Genomic DNA, 14,665 nt, shown 5'->3' on the forward strand with positions numbered 1-14,665 from the left:
TTACTGGCAATAAGTTATTCAGGCCCTGTCTTATAATGTAACAAAAGATGAATAAGTCAAAATATGCTTATTTATTATGTTAAGGTTATGGGTGTAAATTTATTAGAAATATTGATGGTATTTTGTTCTGACATATCTAATCCTATTGCTGCAGGTATGACATTACCACAAATGCAGTGCTTTTGGTTTCAAACACATACGGATGCATTATTATTTCAACTTTGACCTTTTTTCCTTGTGCAATATTGTTGTGTTTGCTCTGTCTTGTCAGGAAAAGTCTGCCACAGACATGTTGCCTTTGATCACAAAAGGTTTAGTGATTCCTCTCCACCAACACACTTTTAACTACAGAGTTGTGTGTTTGAAAATTCAATTGAAACGAGTTCATGATCTAAACGTTCTTAGCTACTTTTTTTCTTGGAAAATGTGTTCAGTCTTTATCTCTGTGTTTTAATATATTCCTGACTTCCTGGAAAGCACTTTTTTGAGTTGATGCCAAAATGTTTGAAAAAGCTATTTGAACTGCTGTTTGTGAATTGAATAAAATTTTCGATATATTGGAAATTCTTTTGTATTTCTTTGTATTAGAGTTCGCATTATAGATGGTGATGACACGTACGACTCGCATTTACTGGGGAATATCCGATTTGTCTGCTTACATGGCACACACAAATGCACGTATCCAATTCATATCCGATTTATTTCCACATATGAATGAGGCCTGTATCCAATCTGAAAAAATCGAAATCCATGCGGTGGCACAGATCGGAATCATATCCAATCTGTCCCACGTGAGAGGAAAAAATCGGAATTGTGTCACTCGAACCAAGCAGTGCAAATGGGGCCTTAGGCACCTCTGCTTCTCATTTCAAGGTTGGCACACTTGTGTGAGGTGTATCCTCTGTTCAGATTATGAAAGTATTTGCAGAAAACCTGCTTTCAGGTGTTTTTGGCTGCACAGCATTTTTGGGATCCCATTAGCTTTGTTGACTGAAATCTGTCTGGACAGCTGATGGAGCATCATGCAAGATGACTGTCTCTTCATGACTGGTCAATTTGGTCTCCACCTTAACCAAGAAGACTTACAAAACAACAACTTTTAACAGTTATGCTTCAAACAAAGCTGTCATTTCTTTTTTTTCCCTTTTTTTTTTGGGGGGGGGGGGGGGGGGGGGTACCACAAGACTGAACCTGAGCAAACAATGCACTGTTGCATCAAAAATGAATATCCATAGCTGACTTTTCCCAGAATAACCCTTGTTGACATTACACAGACAAATGCTGTCGCATAATAAACCACCTGACAAAAGCTGGTTGTGCAGCTCTTTGACTTATTTAAGAGCAAAGGCTCAACTAGAAGGATCAGCTGTAAAACTAACTCAAAGAGCAAGAGCACCAAAGTGCGTCAGCCCCTCTTTTTCTCTGTTTCATCCATGTTTTACTGCTTGTGACCCTGAAAAGGCATCCATGAATATTCCATCAGCCAGCAAGCACTTCTAGCATCCTCCTGAAGAGGTTCAATCAGTAAATAGCTTACATAAACATCCCACATAGGAATACAATCATAACGCATATTATGGGAATCAGAGGCACAAATCATTGCAAACGAGTAAAGGACGACAGCACAGACAATAAGGAGAATAAATGTGGTTTTGTATATATTATTTATCCTGTGACTTATGTTAGCACCAACTCTGGGCAGACACTTTCCTCAATGTGTGTCTGCGTGTGTGTGTGGGGGGGGGGGTCGTGTGTTTGTAATGTATTCTGCTCACTGATAATGACACTGCTGGGTAAGAGGAATTACTTTCTATTTTTATGGCTAATCTGAACCTCAGGTGTTCAGTAGAAACTCCAGCATTTTCAAGCAGTCAGAGACTAGAGTGGGCTTGTGATGTCACTTAAAATCGCTTTTTCGATGCCAAACGTTGCCACCTTACCTCACAACAGATATAGTGACCATGGGCCTACTAACCACAGCACAGCAGTTGGACAGTGCCATTGGGCCCCTTTAGTTTGGCGTTTTTGGTCAAAGATTCCCTAGGAACAATCTCAAGTACAACCCTAGGGCGTTGGTCCCCAGCCTGCCGGCAGAGGTCTGCCACGGGACTAGGCCCTGGACTCCTGAACAGAATAGTGATGTGTGGTGGGGTACACCCTGGACAGGTTACCAGTCCATCACAGGGCCATACAACCACACATAAAAAAAACACTTCCACCTAGCTACCAATCCACCTGAAAAATGCTTTTGGACCATGAGAGGAAGCTGGAGTTCCCTGAGAAAACCCAAGCAACCCATGAGGAGAACATGAAAAATCCACACAGAGAGGTCCTAGCTGGGATTTGAAGCTAGGCCTCCTCACTGCGAGGTGAGAGTGCAAACCACTGAAAGTTACTTGAAAAGAAAATATCACATTTATTTTTCACTATTTTATGTACTTTCCTTCAAAATTTGGATGGCCAAAAACGTAAAAGATGATTTAAAGATACAGTCGTATATTATTACGTCAAAGTGATTGCTTTCCCCTCCTCCTCTATTACGCAGAACAGCCTGGACAAATAACGTAAATTGTTGTGCTAGGGGTAATAAAGTGTTAATTGTTTTGTTTTATTCTTTGTGTTTATTAAAACATACAATTATATAGGTAAGTGCAATTATACTTGGAATACACTGATGATATACTCTGAAATTAAGATGCTTTTGATGCCAACTTGAACTAAATGTTTATGTCAGTGGTCTATTGTAAAACATCCCCATTGTGGGACTAATTAAACATCTGGTCAATTCTCGTTTTAGGTTCATTTTTTTCTCCCTTTGCATATTTTTTCACTTTATCTCATTTTTTATGTGTCTTTATGTGTCTTCAAAGGCTAGAAAAATATGTTATGTTTTTCTAAACTTCCTTCTCTCGTTTTGTCAATCCATCTCTAGACATTGCTTCCACATTTTGAAGTATTTATTCTCCTTTTTTTCAAGTCATTTCGCTCTTTATAACTTCCTTCTGGATTAATAAAGCTTCTTCTCTTGTCCTTAGCTCACATATTTCCTTATTCATGCTTTGAATTTACGTCATTTCATTCTTTTCCTTGTCTCATATTTTCATGCTCTTGTTTATGTCATTTCCTCTCATCTATTTACTTGTTTTGTTCAGTTTTTTCCTCTCTTTTTTATCATCACTTATCATCCCCTTTTCACATTTCTCTTTTTATCCCTCATATTATCTCCACACCTTCTTATAAATAGGTTTACCAAGTGAGTTTGGGTAAACGTAGAGTGTAGTGTCAGGAAAGCCTTCTGTCGCAAAGCCAAATCAATCATGCGAACAACAAACAGGGATGATTGGCTGTGGGACCCCTAAAGGGAAACAGCCAAAAGGCAAAAGATGATCTAACAAGTGAGCTGAACCTCAGCATACAAAGTCTGCAGAGTTTTGCACCATAGCGCTAGTGTGTTGATGCTCTTTGTTATTTCAACATTCTAGCATCAAGAAAATTATATCTAAACCATAGAATGTAAAAACAATGGACGAATCGAGGTGTGACATCACCCATATATATATATTTTAACATGGCAGCGCCCGTTTTAGGAACACGAGAAGGGAGGGGTTGAGCTGTCCATTGTTTTTACAGTCAGTGGGCTAAAACCACAAGAGTTGATTTAATTTCTAGGGCAGTTTATCTGCTGCTCATCAATACAATCACTGGAAAGGTTCAAAACTCCCAATAGACGGCTATTTAAAAAAAACTATTTATACAAAATCTGCCAGACAGTAGAGAATTTACTGTTAACTTTAATGGCATAAACAATAAATTAATTTCTTTCTAATCAACAACGCAGTTAATCAGATACACCATTATTTCATAGATTTTGAAAATATGATGAAATGTGAAAATATCTAAAATACTAGTTGAAATAAATGTAACTATAGAAAAAAAAGTGTTGACGATTAGAAATGGATCCAAAAAATGCTGCAACTGAAACTGGAATGAACACATTTAGACAAAAACCTCATTAATATTTCCCTGCCATGCTTTTGTGCTCTACATAATCCCATTTAGATATATTTTCCACAATTATTGCATCTTAAGCATTAATTAGATCCTGAGTCATCAGAGCCTTATTCAATTGTACTGAGCTCATCTGGCTGAGATGAGAGATGATATCAGCCCTTCACAGTACCAATGATGCTGCAGGATCATCTGATCTCCAAAGAGCAGGCTTCACCATATAATAAACAAGTAAGTGTTCTTTGTTTAGGCTGCTCTGATGAGGCTGATATACAGCAAACTCCAGCTGGAGATAGAAGAAGTCGCACACAAGCAACTAGCTGAGCTTGAAAGACTAAAAAGGGCAAGGTTTGTCGAAAAACAAAAATAACTTCAGGAGCATCTTCTGCACTTTTTAAAAGAACAGCCTGTACTCTGGAAAGTCTTTGTTGCCTTCTGCCTTTTGTTTTTCTTTCAGCAAGAATTTCTTTTACATTTCATTCAAACATTATGTCTCTAAAAGACTTTGTTAGTGAAAACAGTTGGAATTTATTCAAAGAAAGCAAGATGTTTGCTGTTGCTGCATGTCGAAGGGTGTGATCCTCAAACAAAGAGTCGAGGCATTTTTATTTGTATTAACAAAAGTGAAAGTTTTCGAATTTCACTCTTCATGACAAGGATAACACATATTCAGTTTCATCATAATCCAGGAGAGAAGTGAAGGAAAAGTTAGAGGTGAGTTTTTTAGTTTTGGGTTTTCAAAAATTGATTACTGCAAATTTTGACAAATAAGGAAGTGTGATGATTTATGTACAAATATGAGTAAAAATAAAAATATGTAAATATAAAACATGTAAAGATTATCTGTTTTTATGTGTTAAATGATAAACTCTTGTCCAAAGCACACAACTGATGCATCACATCAGTCCAATAAAATCATTGGACTGTGATAGTTTAAAAGGGAAAGATTAATTAATTTTTGTGGGATACATAACAGATACTAGATTTTTCAAGCTTCAAAACACCAAAAGAAAATATGTAAATTTTGTATTTCGTTATATATTTTTGCCTGAAGAACACACTTTCTTTAAAAAAAAACATTTCTACTGGGCTACAGTTAACTTGCCAATAAACAAATAAAACACTTTTGTAGCTAGGCAATGTATAAACTGGTCAACTCCATGTCAAGATGTTTGATAAGATTTGCTGTTTGCAGGCAGACTGGTTGTTGGAGGGGTAAAGATTTTCAGAGACATAGTTAAAAGAGCTGTGGCTACTGTTCAACACTGATATGCTCGCCCTGTCTGCACACATTCAATGAATGGAATCCATTCATTGAGTGAAATGCATAAATACCCCAGTTTAGATCATTAGCACTGGACTTTCCACTTTCTCCATTTCATTCTACATCAAAAGAATTGATGCCCATGTGGCTCTTTTATCCTTGTGCTGCGGCTGTCTGTGGTTTTGTCTGTGGTCTGTGGTTTTGTAAAATAACTGTCATGTTTTAAGATTGTCGTGTTGTCTTTAACACCGTCTGGTAGTGCGAGTGGGCAGGAGGAAGAGAGCAGCGTGAGCACGCTGTCATTGGATGGAAAGTTCTTCTTAAAAAACAGTCAGTGGCGATCTCGTAGGAGACACATGAACGCCAAAAAACCCAAATGTTTTTTTCCTAGACTAAAACCACCCATTTCCGCATTAAATAAATATATATATAATGCAAACGTTTAACGCAAATGTTTATATATATATATAAACATTTGCACTATGGCGCCCCTACTATCCTGTCAACTTGCTGCTATGATGACCGTATGTTGCGCTGTCTGTGTAGAACACGCTGGAGGGGGGGCTTGCACGCGGGGGGAAACAACTCGAAGCTGCAGAGGATGTGAACAGGTAGAGAGGTGGGGCGGGGCTTAGACTCACCGTCAATGATTCCAGTCCCGCAACAAACAAAAAAAATAGAAACGAGTCTGCATCAAAGTGAATTTTTTTCCATCATCTCACTGATGGAAAAGTTTATTCAAGATCGTGTAAAATGGACAAAAGATCAAAGGAAACCTAACTTTTATAAATAATTAAAATAATAGTTAAATAAATATCATGACTGCATTTTGAATCAATACAAGTATCGCCAAATGAACTATCGCGATATATCGACAGATCGATTTTTTCTAACACCCCCAGTGTTGCGGCTCCCTTTAATTTCATTTCTGTGGGAAACTGATCCAAATGGCTCTTTGAGTGGTACAGGTTGCCGACCCCCGGTCTAAATATTCCCTTAGGTTTGAGTGTGTCTGTCCCGGAAAAACTGTCCAGGGTTCACCTCGGCTTTACTCTGAAGTAATCGGGGCAGTTCAATGCTTAGTCCTATGACCCTCCATAGGACGAAGAGGGAAAAGATGGGTGTAAAGAAATGTAAATATCGTAGCAAAGGAGCTGCATGTGAGAAATGTAAAGACCTAAGCCTTTATAATTATATTATAAATAAAATATTTTAATCATGTTAAAACTGTACTATCAGATAATTCACATTCATGTGTCGGCATAAATATAAACAAATCTTTACATTTATGTTGCTTTTGAGAATCAAACTTAACATTTTTTCTTTCTTTCAAATGTTTTTTAAACATCAGATAATGTAAAGGGAAACTACACTGCTTAATTAGGGCGCAATTAAATTTAAATTGGGGCTTCCAGGGGCCTTTGCAACACCCCTGCCAGTGGTTGACCCTCCAAAATCAGTTTGGAAAACAATCAAAGATCTGTTTTACAAACATTTATTTTTCTTTTTTGGAGCTCCTTCTGCTCTTTTAAGGCCTATTCCTAACGGAGAATGATGATTTAGGTTTGCAGCGGTGTAAGGCAGTGGAACTGCCATCGATGTGAATGCGTGTGTGTGCATGGGTGAATGGAACTGACTCTAAAGCACTTTGGGTCTTCAAGGAAGGTAGAAAGGCTTTATGTAAGTACATGTCATAGGTCATCCTCAAAGTCCATTTAAGTCCCACTCTGATCATCTTTTGATCTATTGTAAAAGTGTTCCAAGTGGTCTTTTACTTATGATTATGCTGTTTTTTGGTAAAATCCAAAAATCTGTCGTTCTTTAGGATGTAGTTTCTGCAGAGTGGAATTAGTTGATTAGAAATTTGGGCATGGAGCAACCCCATTCTCTCAATGTTGCTGAGAGCTTGGAGCATGGAGCTTGTGGCCTCCCCAGCATATTTTCTACATCACCAATATACTATCTTTTTCGGACTGCATTTTTTCGTCTGCTCCTTATTCACAATAATTTCATTAGAAATTCTCAGAAATGCAATTTGAAGCCTAATTTCCTTTATATATGTCCTCCATCATCAGAAAAATGCCACAAGAACATGTTCAAAACACCAAAAAACATGATTTTCATCAGAGTGAGTCTTTAAGCAAAGCTAATTTGAAACATGTTTGTGAAATTTGTCAAGTTTATTTGATAGTTATAAATATTGTAATTTCATGCAATCATCCATGTAATCTGTAAGCCCCACAATTTGAAAAGAGTTACAAAATAGGTCATAACACCAGACAATGACCCCAAGCACAGTAGCAAATCTACAACAGAATGGCTGCACAAGAGAATAATCATGCAGTTGCAGTGACCCGGTCAAAATCCAGACCTAAGCCTTTTTTTTTTATGCTGACATGGGATTTCAGGAGAGCTGTGCACAAGCAAACGATCACAAACCCCAAGGATGTGAAACCTTAAGATTATAAAATAGAGTGGATCGTGATACCTGAACAACAATGTAGAAGAAAGCCCTCTATAGTTTACTTACTCCAGCTAAAGACGGTGAAACATGTTGGTTTACATTTAAGATGGCCTTTTTTTGCGCCCAAAAAATCTAATGATCCCGTTGAAACAAATCTTTTTCTTGAAAAAAAAGGGGTCAAAGGAAATGAATTTTTTAAAGTTCTATATGATCCCTCTGTCTTGTCTTTCTGTTTGAAGTGGGGCAGACAAAAACAGCAATCAAGTATGCATGAACAGGGGCCTGGCCTGAACATAGGAGAGCGTGGTTTATTTTTTCCATCGTTTTGTGCAACCGCTTCTTCGTCTTTTATCAGAACCATGAGGGTTTTCCACATCAAAGTCATTTTTTTGTTTTTGATGTTAGAAAATATTCCTGGATGAGTTAAATGATTGATAACAGGTTTAGAAAAAAGGAGAAGTGAGTTAACAAAACCTCTACTCTTATTTTTACTTAATGTTTTTCAACCTTTTTTGAGCCACGGCACACTTCATCCTTGATAAAAATCCAGCGGCACACCAGCGTCAAAAAATAAAAAAAAGGAGAAATTCATAGTCTGTATTGATCTACAGCCCCTCCACAATCTCACATGCATTTTTTTGACAATTGTGGCAGAAAAAGCTGGAAGTTGAAGCTGTTTTTTTGTAATAAAAGTTGATGTAATAAAAGTTAAGTTAGAAGACTTAAAAACTGTCTGATGTGTGTTCGTTGTGGTTTCAAGGCGTCAAAGGAAGACTCGTGCACTGAGACGCTGTCACTTTAACCCAATGCCTAATGGGAGATGTAGTGCAAACAGCCGCCGAAGGCCAGAAGGACTAGCGTCTCTGAGCTTCATTGTTTTGTTCACTTTTTCCACAGTCTGATACCAGATCCCGCGAAAAGCTACACCCCTAAATATGAGCTTTAGCTGTTCTTTTTGTTGGAACTAAGCAGGTTTATGAGCAGAATCGAATCAGGAAGTGAGGACTTTAACCACTTCTGATTGGTCAGACAGATGACATGTGATTAAGCCTTCAAGAATGATTGGTGGACACAGTTGAAGGGGCGGGACTTTTCCGAAAACAGCTGCCGCTACAGCTAAATTGCGGTACCGTCATTCTTATCAAAATGTCTTTACTAGAATCAAATAAACACAAAGAAAAAAGTATTTTACGATCTTTCATATCCCTAACTACTCAGTGTTTTATTAGGGCCTGTTTGGATGAACACAGAGCTGATATCCTGGAGATGGTAAATGTTTTTGGATCAGTTAATTAGGGCAATTTCCCACGGCGCACCTGACCATCTCTGGTTGAAAAACACTGGTTGAAAAACACTGCTTTATGCAAAAAGAGCTGGGATTTGCAGCCTGAAATGGACAAAGAATAAAAGAAGTCTTGGATGGATTGTTTTTTTAATTGTTGTATTCACTTACTGATGATAAAACTAGATCGAAAGCTCAACATTTTGTTTGAGGCTAAAAATAAAAAAGTCACAAATAATTATTTAGATTTAGTTATTTAGATTCCTTAATAAGTAATTTGCAAAAAGAGAGGCCTGCTTTTTCAAATGTGGAATACTGAATCCTTGAACTCCAAAGACTGGAATGTTTGCAGAGATTTTGGTCTGGATTCAGCATCTCTGAAAGCATCCAGTAGGTTGTCCAAACTGCAACTGCTTCTCGTTTGCGCCGAGCGCCAAAAATCCCTTCCTCTGTTCAATATAAGATGCTAGTGTTCTGAACCTGATTGTGTCAGCAGTCGCACACACAAAAACACACTCTGACAACAGACCTGAGGAGCTCTTTTCAAGGTCATGCTGCACAGATTGGCTCCCAATTATCTTATTATCCATATTTATTAATTATCTATATGAACGCTTGAAGAGTGGGTTTATGTTCATCCTCAGAAATGACAAAGCTGCACCTGACCAGTCTTGGTGTCCCCTCAAGGTGTTTCTCCTTAAAGATCCACTCTGATTACATTTTTTGGGTGTTTCTAACATGTTTTTGTGGCATTATTCAGATGATGGAAGACTTATATAAAGAAACTTAAGCTTAAAATTGCATTTCTAAGAACTTATTTATTTAAATTGTTGTGAAACAGGAGCAGATAAAAAATGCTGTTTAAAAAATAGCTTATTTGTGCAGAGAAAATACAGTGAGCGGGCCACGAGCTTCCTGCTCCACTCCATTCTAATGGATCCACTTGTAGATTACTAGATCCATTTATGTCTTTATTTTCCTCGTCTGAGCAGAATTTGGCTCAAAACTGTACGACTGGATAGCTTTAATATTGCTCGCCTTTTTTGTTGCATCGGTAATGTTAGGCTAAGGGTGTGAGAGGCTGTAAGCTAACGGTAGTGTCTAAACAGATAGTTGACAGGAAGAGGGGACGGGGTTGGTCAGACGTGAATTTCAAATGAACTACTGCTGCTCTGCAGAAACTATGTCCTAGAAAAGGTTCTTTTATGTTAGCTAAAAACTGCATAATTTTAATTAAAGACCACTTGGAACGCTTTAAAAATAGATTAAAACATGAATGGCATGGGTCTTTAAATAATAGGAAGAGCAAAAAAAGCCCAAACATCTGTTTGCGATGTGCAGAGGGTTATGTCCTTACAAAAAGTTATTTCATGATTCAGAGAGGCCATTTCTTTCCAACAGTCAGACCCTTGTCATAATTATTTTCCAACACATCATCTTTAAAAATAAATAAAAAAACACCATGTACAGCACTAATCAGCACATTACAGAGTGCATTACACAACAGCTTCAAGCACATCGAAGCCTGCTGAGATCCAAGAGGGCTCAAAATACACGATCAGGAAGCCAAGAAATCAGCAAAAGAAGACAGAACCCACCAGAGACTGAACAGCAGTGGTGTGATTAACAGGTGAAGTTATGATTCAGGTTCCTGAATTAGCTCCTTTTGATGGGAACCCCAGGGGGACAGAGAGGTAGGGTGGGCTAAACAGTTGCAAATGTGAAAGAATCAAGCCCGTGCAGCCGGAGGAAAGCTCAGGAGGAAGAAGGGCTCTCTGTGTAACCTAAAGACCCCTATGAAGCACAGTGACGCTGACTGACAGACTTTGGCATGGGGCTAATGACTCAGCTTGGAAATCTTTGGATCATTGAAAGCAGCATCATCAGTGAGCATTCAGGGGTTTTTGTGACCACAATTTCTGCTATTTCGGAGCCACAAGCTACAGATAAACCGGGAATGTGACGCACATTCAAGAACACACTAATCACAGGTTCTTGAACGCGCTTTTAGCCCATGGTGTTCACACTGGACAAACTTGGAGGGTCTGCTTCTTCTTTTTCTTTTGCTACAGTTTACTAGTGCATGTCTACCACCTACAGTTGGCAGAGGCTTGGTGCAAAATGTCAAAAAAAAGGCACAATCTTGGAATAGACCTTGGTGTCAAATAATTCTGGCCGAGCTAAACTGCCATTATTAATTCTCCTCCGTGATCAAGTTTCAAATGGTTGGCATTTCCCTGAAATAACATGGACCCCATCCATACATCACTACCAAATCCAAGTCCTTGATTGGTCAAAATTAGACCTTGTTTAACTGGCAAGAACATTCAGTGGCTGCACTTTTTTCTTTACCACAGAGCCACGGAGTAAGAACTTGCGTAGCAACAAGTGAATGTGAGAGTTTTGCGTGTTTTTCGGCACTTTTACCTATGTAAAAGTGCCGAAAAGTCTATACTTTTCGTTGGAAGTGGCTGCTTAAAAGTGCTTTTCCTACAACATCACTCGGTACTTCTTACTTTAAAGAGCCCATAATATGCATGTTCACGACAGGAAAAGGATGAATTGTGAGCAATTTTCCCTCCTTAACAGGCTAGATTAAAGTATTTGTGTTATTGTTGCAGCACCTTTATCCTTGTTACACAAAGGTGTTATCATCTGGAGTGATGGAGATGATGGATGATGAGGGATTCAGTTCCTTTCTTCTTCCTCCCTAACAGGATTCATAGCTTAAAGTTTTTTTTTTTTTTACATGGGTGCCATGGATGTTGTTGCATCAACAGTATAATGTGGAACAAATGCTTTCCTGGTATGTTTTTAAAGGATTCTTTGAGTTCTGCAGAGCTGAATTGTTTGTTTACATTGCATCCTCTTGTGGGAACACTCTGACATTCAGCTGAAGAAAGCATCAACAAGGGTTTTCAGCCGGTGACATGCACGTTTTGGGTTTTGATTGTTACAGGAAAGGCCAATTGAGACTGCCTGCTTCTCATTTGCTTGTGGCCTTTTCAGGCTTTTGCAGCCTTTTTGAATTTTTGTGAAATGAAACTACAAAAAATAAAAAATACAAGCATCAGCTGTTGTTTCAAAAGGTGAAGTCCATCTTTGTCTTATAAAATACAGCTTCATTTTATTAATTTGAGGGTAATGGTTTTTGTTCTGCTTAAAGTTTTTACTGATGTGTTATTGTTATGAGCCCATCAGGATTAATCTGGAGGAGAAATTACTGGTGCGTGACTAAATCTCTAATCAAACCGGGACCGACGCTCCATCTGTAATGTCTTTGCAGACTAAACGATGCTGTTGTCTCTTATTCTGCCACTTTGGCACCAATACTGGGATAAAACTGGGTTCTTGAAACTCGACAGCTGCTTCTGGCTGCCTGATCGCTCTCCATCAGCACCGAGCTGGAGTGCGCGGCAGGCAGGGACTCCGCTCTGTGCGCTGCCTGCTGATGTTGCAGAGAGCGTTGTCCTCTGAGAGGACTGTGACCGATGCGCTCCGCAAAGCAGATCCACGCGTGCGGCTGCATTTGGATCTCACATCCGCGCGTTCGGCCCGCTAAAACATGGCTGTGGCGCGATGTGTTCAACATTGAACATCCACTTTGCCATATCCACTCCCCCTTCCCGCCAGTGTCCGACACATCAAAGACATTACGTACACGCGTGGAACTTACGCGCTCCAGCTGATCCACGCGTGGATGCCATGGCTGCCGGCGGTGGACGTTCGCTCGCTCCGAATGTGAGTCCCGGACGGTGGAAACGGGCTGCTCCGGTTCTCTGGTGCTCCTGTTGTGCGGTTAAGCACGCCTTCCGTAGCTGATACTGGGCAGGACAGAGCATCACATCGCGCAACGTGGAGCTCCACTCCGTGGGAGGATGATGGTGATGTCGCGGGAATAGTCTCCTTTGAGCGAGAACATATCTGACTCACCGCATTTCACAGGAAAATAATCCTCTAGCAACCTGAACCTGCAAGGATGTTCACACACTTGGTTTTTGAAGCAGCTCCTATCCAGACTATTTATAGCTCCTGCTTTTAGCAAACAATTCGACAGCTTTCATTTAAAGCCACATGCCTCCTCCTATGCTCCCATCCTCTATGCATGAAGGGTTTTCGCACCTTTCTGCTCTTCGCACCGACAGGAAAATGCGCGTGAGCTGTCTGGTCTTCCTTGTTTGCTTCCTCCATTTACGGCTGCGACCCCTATAGGAATAATGTGGGTCGATGTCCCACTTCTGTGATGAACACGCAGGAATCTGAGCCAAGAACGAGAGACTGCTGTCACTGAGTCTCCTTGTATAGAAATACTGGAGGACGAATAAAAAAACTATTTAAATGAAATAACAGGTTTGTGGGTGCTAGATGTGTTTACGTTTTTTCCCCAGTATGATCATGTGTAATCTATTGACTCTGATGTCATTATATTTTTGTTTTTTTTAAGTGCATTTTTTTGTTTTTACATTTTTCTTCCTGTACTTTATTTTATTTTGAAATCATTATGTCTTTTTTTTACTTTATTGTTTTCTTCCTGTTTTTGCAAGTGTTTTAATTTTAAGCTTACGTTGTCTAATCAGTGATTTCTTTTATTTTTGGGATAAAAGATCATGATTTCTGCCCAAATGTTGATATATATGTACATGTTTAAATCAATTATTTTTGCCAATATTGAACCAGCAAATTGAATGATGAAATGTATAGGTTTGTGATGAAAATAAACCATAAAAAAGCTAAATATGAGGGCTTGGTGCTGGGAAGCGATCAACCCGTCCTAAATCTCTTCTCATCTTCTCATAATTTCTCAGCGACAACTTTTATTTTAAATACAAACACAAAGAAAGTTTTGAACTTTTCTTTTTTTTTGAAGTTTTACAAATTTGGCTTCTTGATACATTTTAAATAATATTTGGATTGCTGCTATAGAGCTATTTAATGAAAAAGAAAATTATATGATTTGAGTGTATTTGATTTTAAAATCCAAATTTAAGAGTTAATTAATTCATTTTCTAATACAAGGAGTAAATATTCATCTTCATATTATTCTTTTATTGGCATTTGCTGAAATTAGAAACATTTTTATCACATTAGTTGATATTAAGATAGGAAACGGCAAGTAAATAACATTGTATAGCAAAAAGAGGAAAATACACAACTAGTTGGTCAATAGAGCGAAAAATATTCTGAATTTCCCAGCAGATCAAAAAAAGCTGCTGCATATTGTGGAGTTGGCCTCAAAACGGCTTTGGACACATTTGGATTTATATATATATATATATATATATATACCACCGGACCATAACTGAAGTGGCTGATATATAGAAGTCCTGGCCAGAAAGGGCTGGCCTACAGGACAGCACTGAAGCACTCATCCTGGCAGCTCAGGAACAAGCCCTGAGCACCAGAGCGATAGAGGCTCAGATCTACCACACCAGACAAGACCCAAGGTGTAGGCTGTGCAAAGAGGCGCCTGAAACAATCCAGCACATAACTGCAGGATGTAAGATGCTGGCAGGTAAAGCATACATGGAGGGCCACAATCAAGTGGCTGGAATAATATACAGGAACATGTGTGCAGAATATGAACTGGAAACCCCAAGGTCAAAATTGGAAACTCCTCCGAAGGTGGTTGAGAATGAGAGGGCAAAGA

The 14,665-nt window shown here is 38.9% G+C and overlaps 1 protein-coding gene across 1 annotated transcript in view; it reads right to left on the reverse strand.

Annotated features, from left to right (window-relative positions):
• Window positions 1-13,786, reverse strand: part of tbkbp1 (TBK1 binding protein 1) — an 88,137-nt gene extending 74,351 nt beyond the window's left edge. The window contains exon 1 of the mRNA XM_011488385.4: window positions 12,695-13,786. The gene's annotated coding sequence lies outside the window, so the exon portion shown is untranslated. The remainder of the gene's footprint in view (window positions 1-12,694) is intronic.
• Between the last annotated feature and the right edge of the window lie 879 nt (window positions 13,787-14,665).

The sequence above is a fragment of the Oryzias latipes genome, chromosome 19 (assembly GCF_053564925.1).
Source record: "Oryzias latipes strain Hd-rR chromosome 19, Olatipes_Hd-rR_3.1".
Lineage (NCBI taxonomy): Eukaryota > Metazoa > Chordata > Actinopteri > Beloniformes > Adrianichthyidae > Oryzias > Oryzias latipes.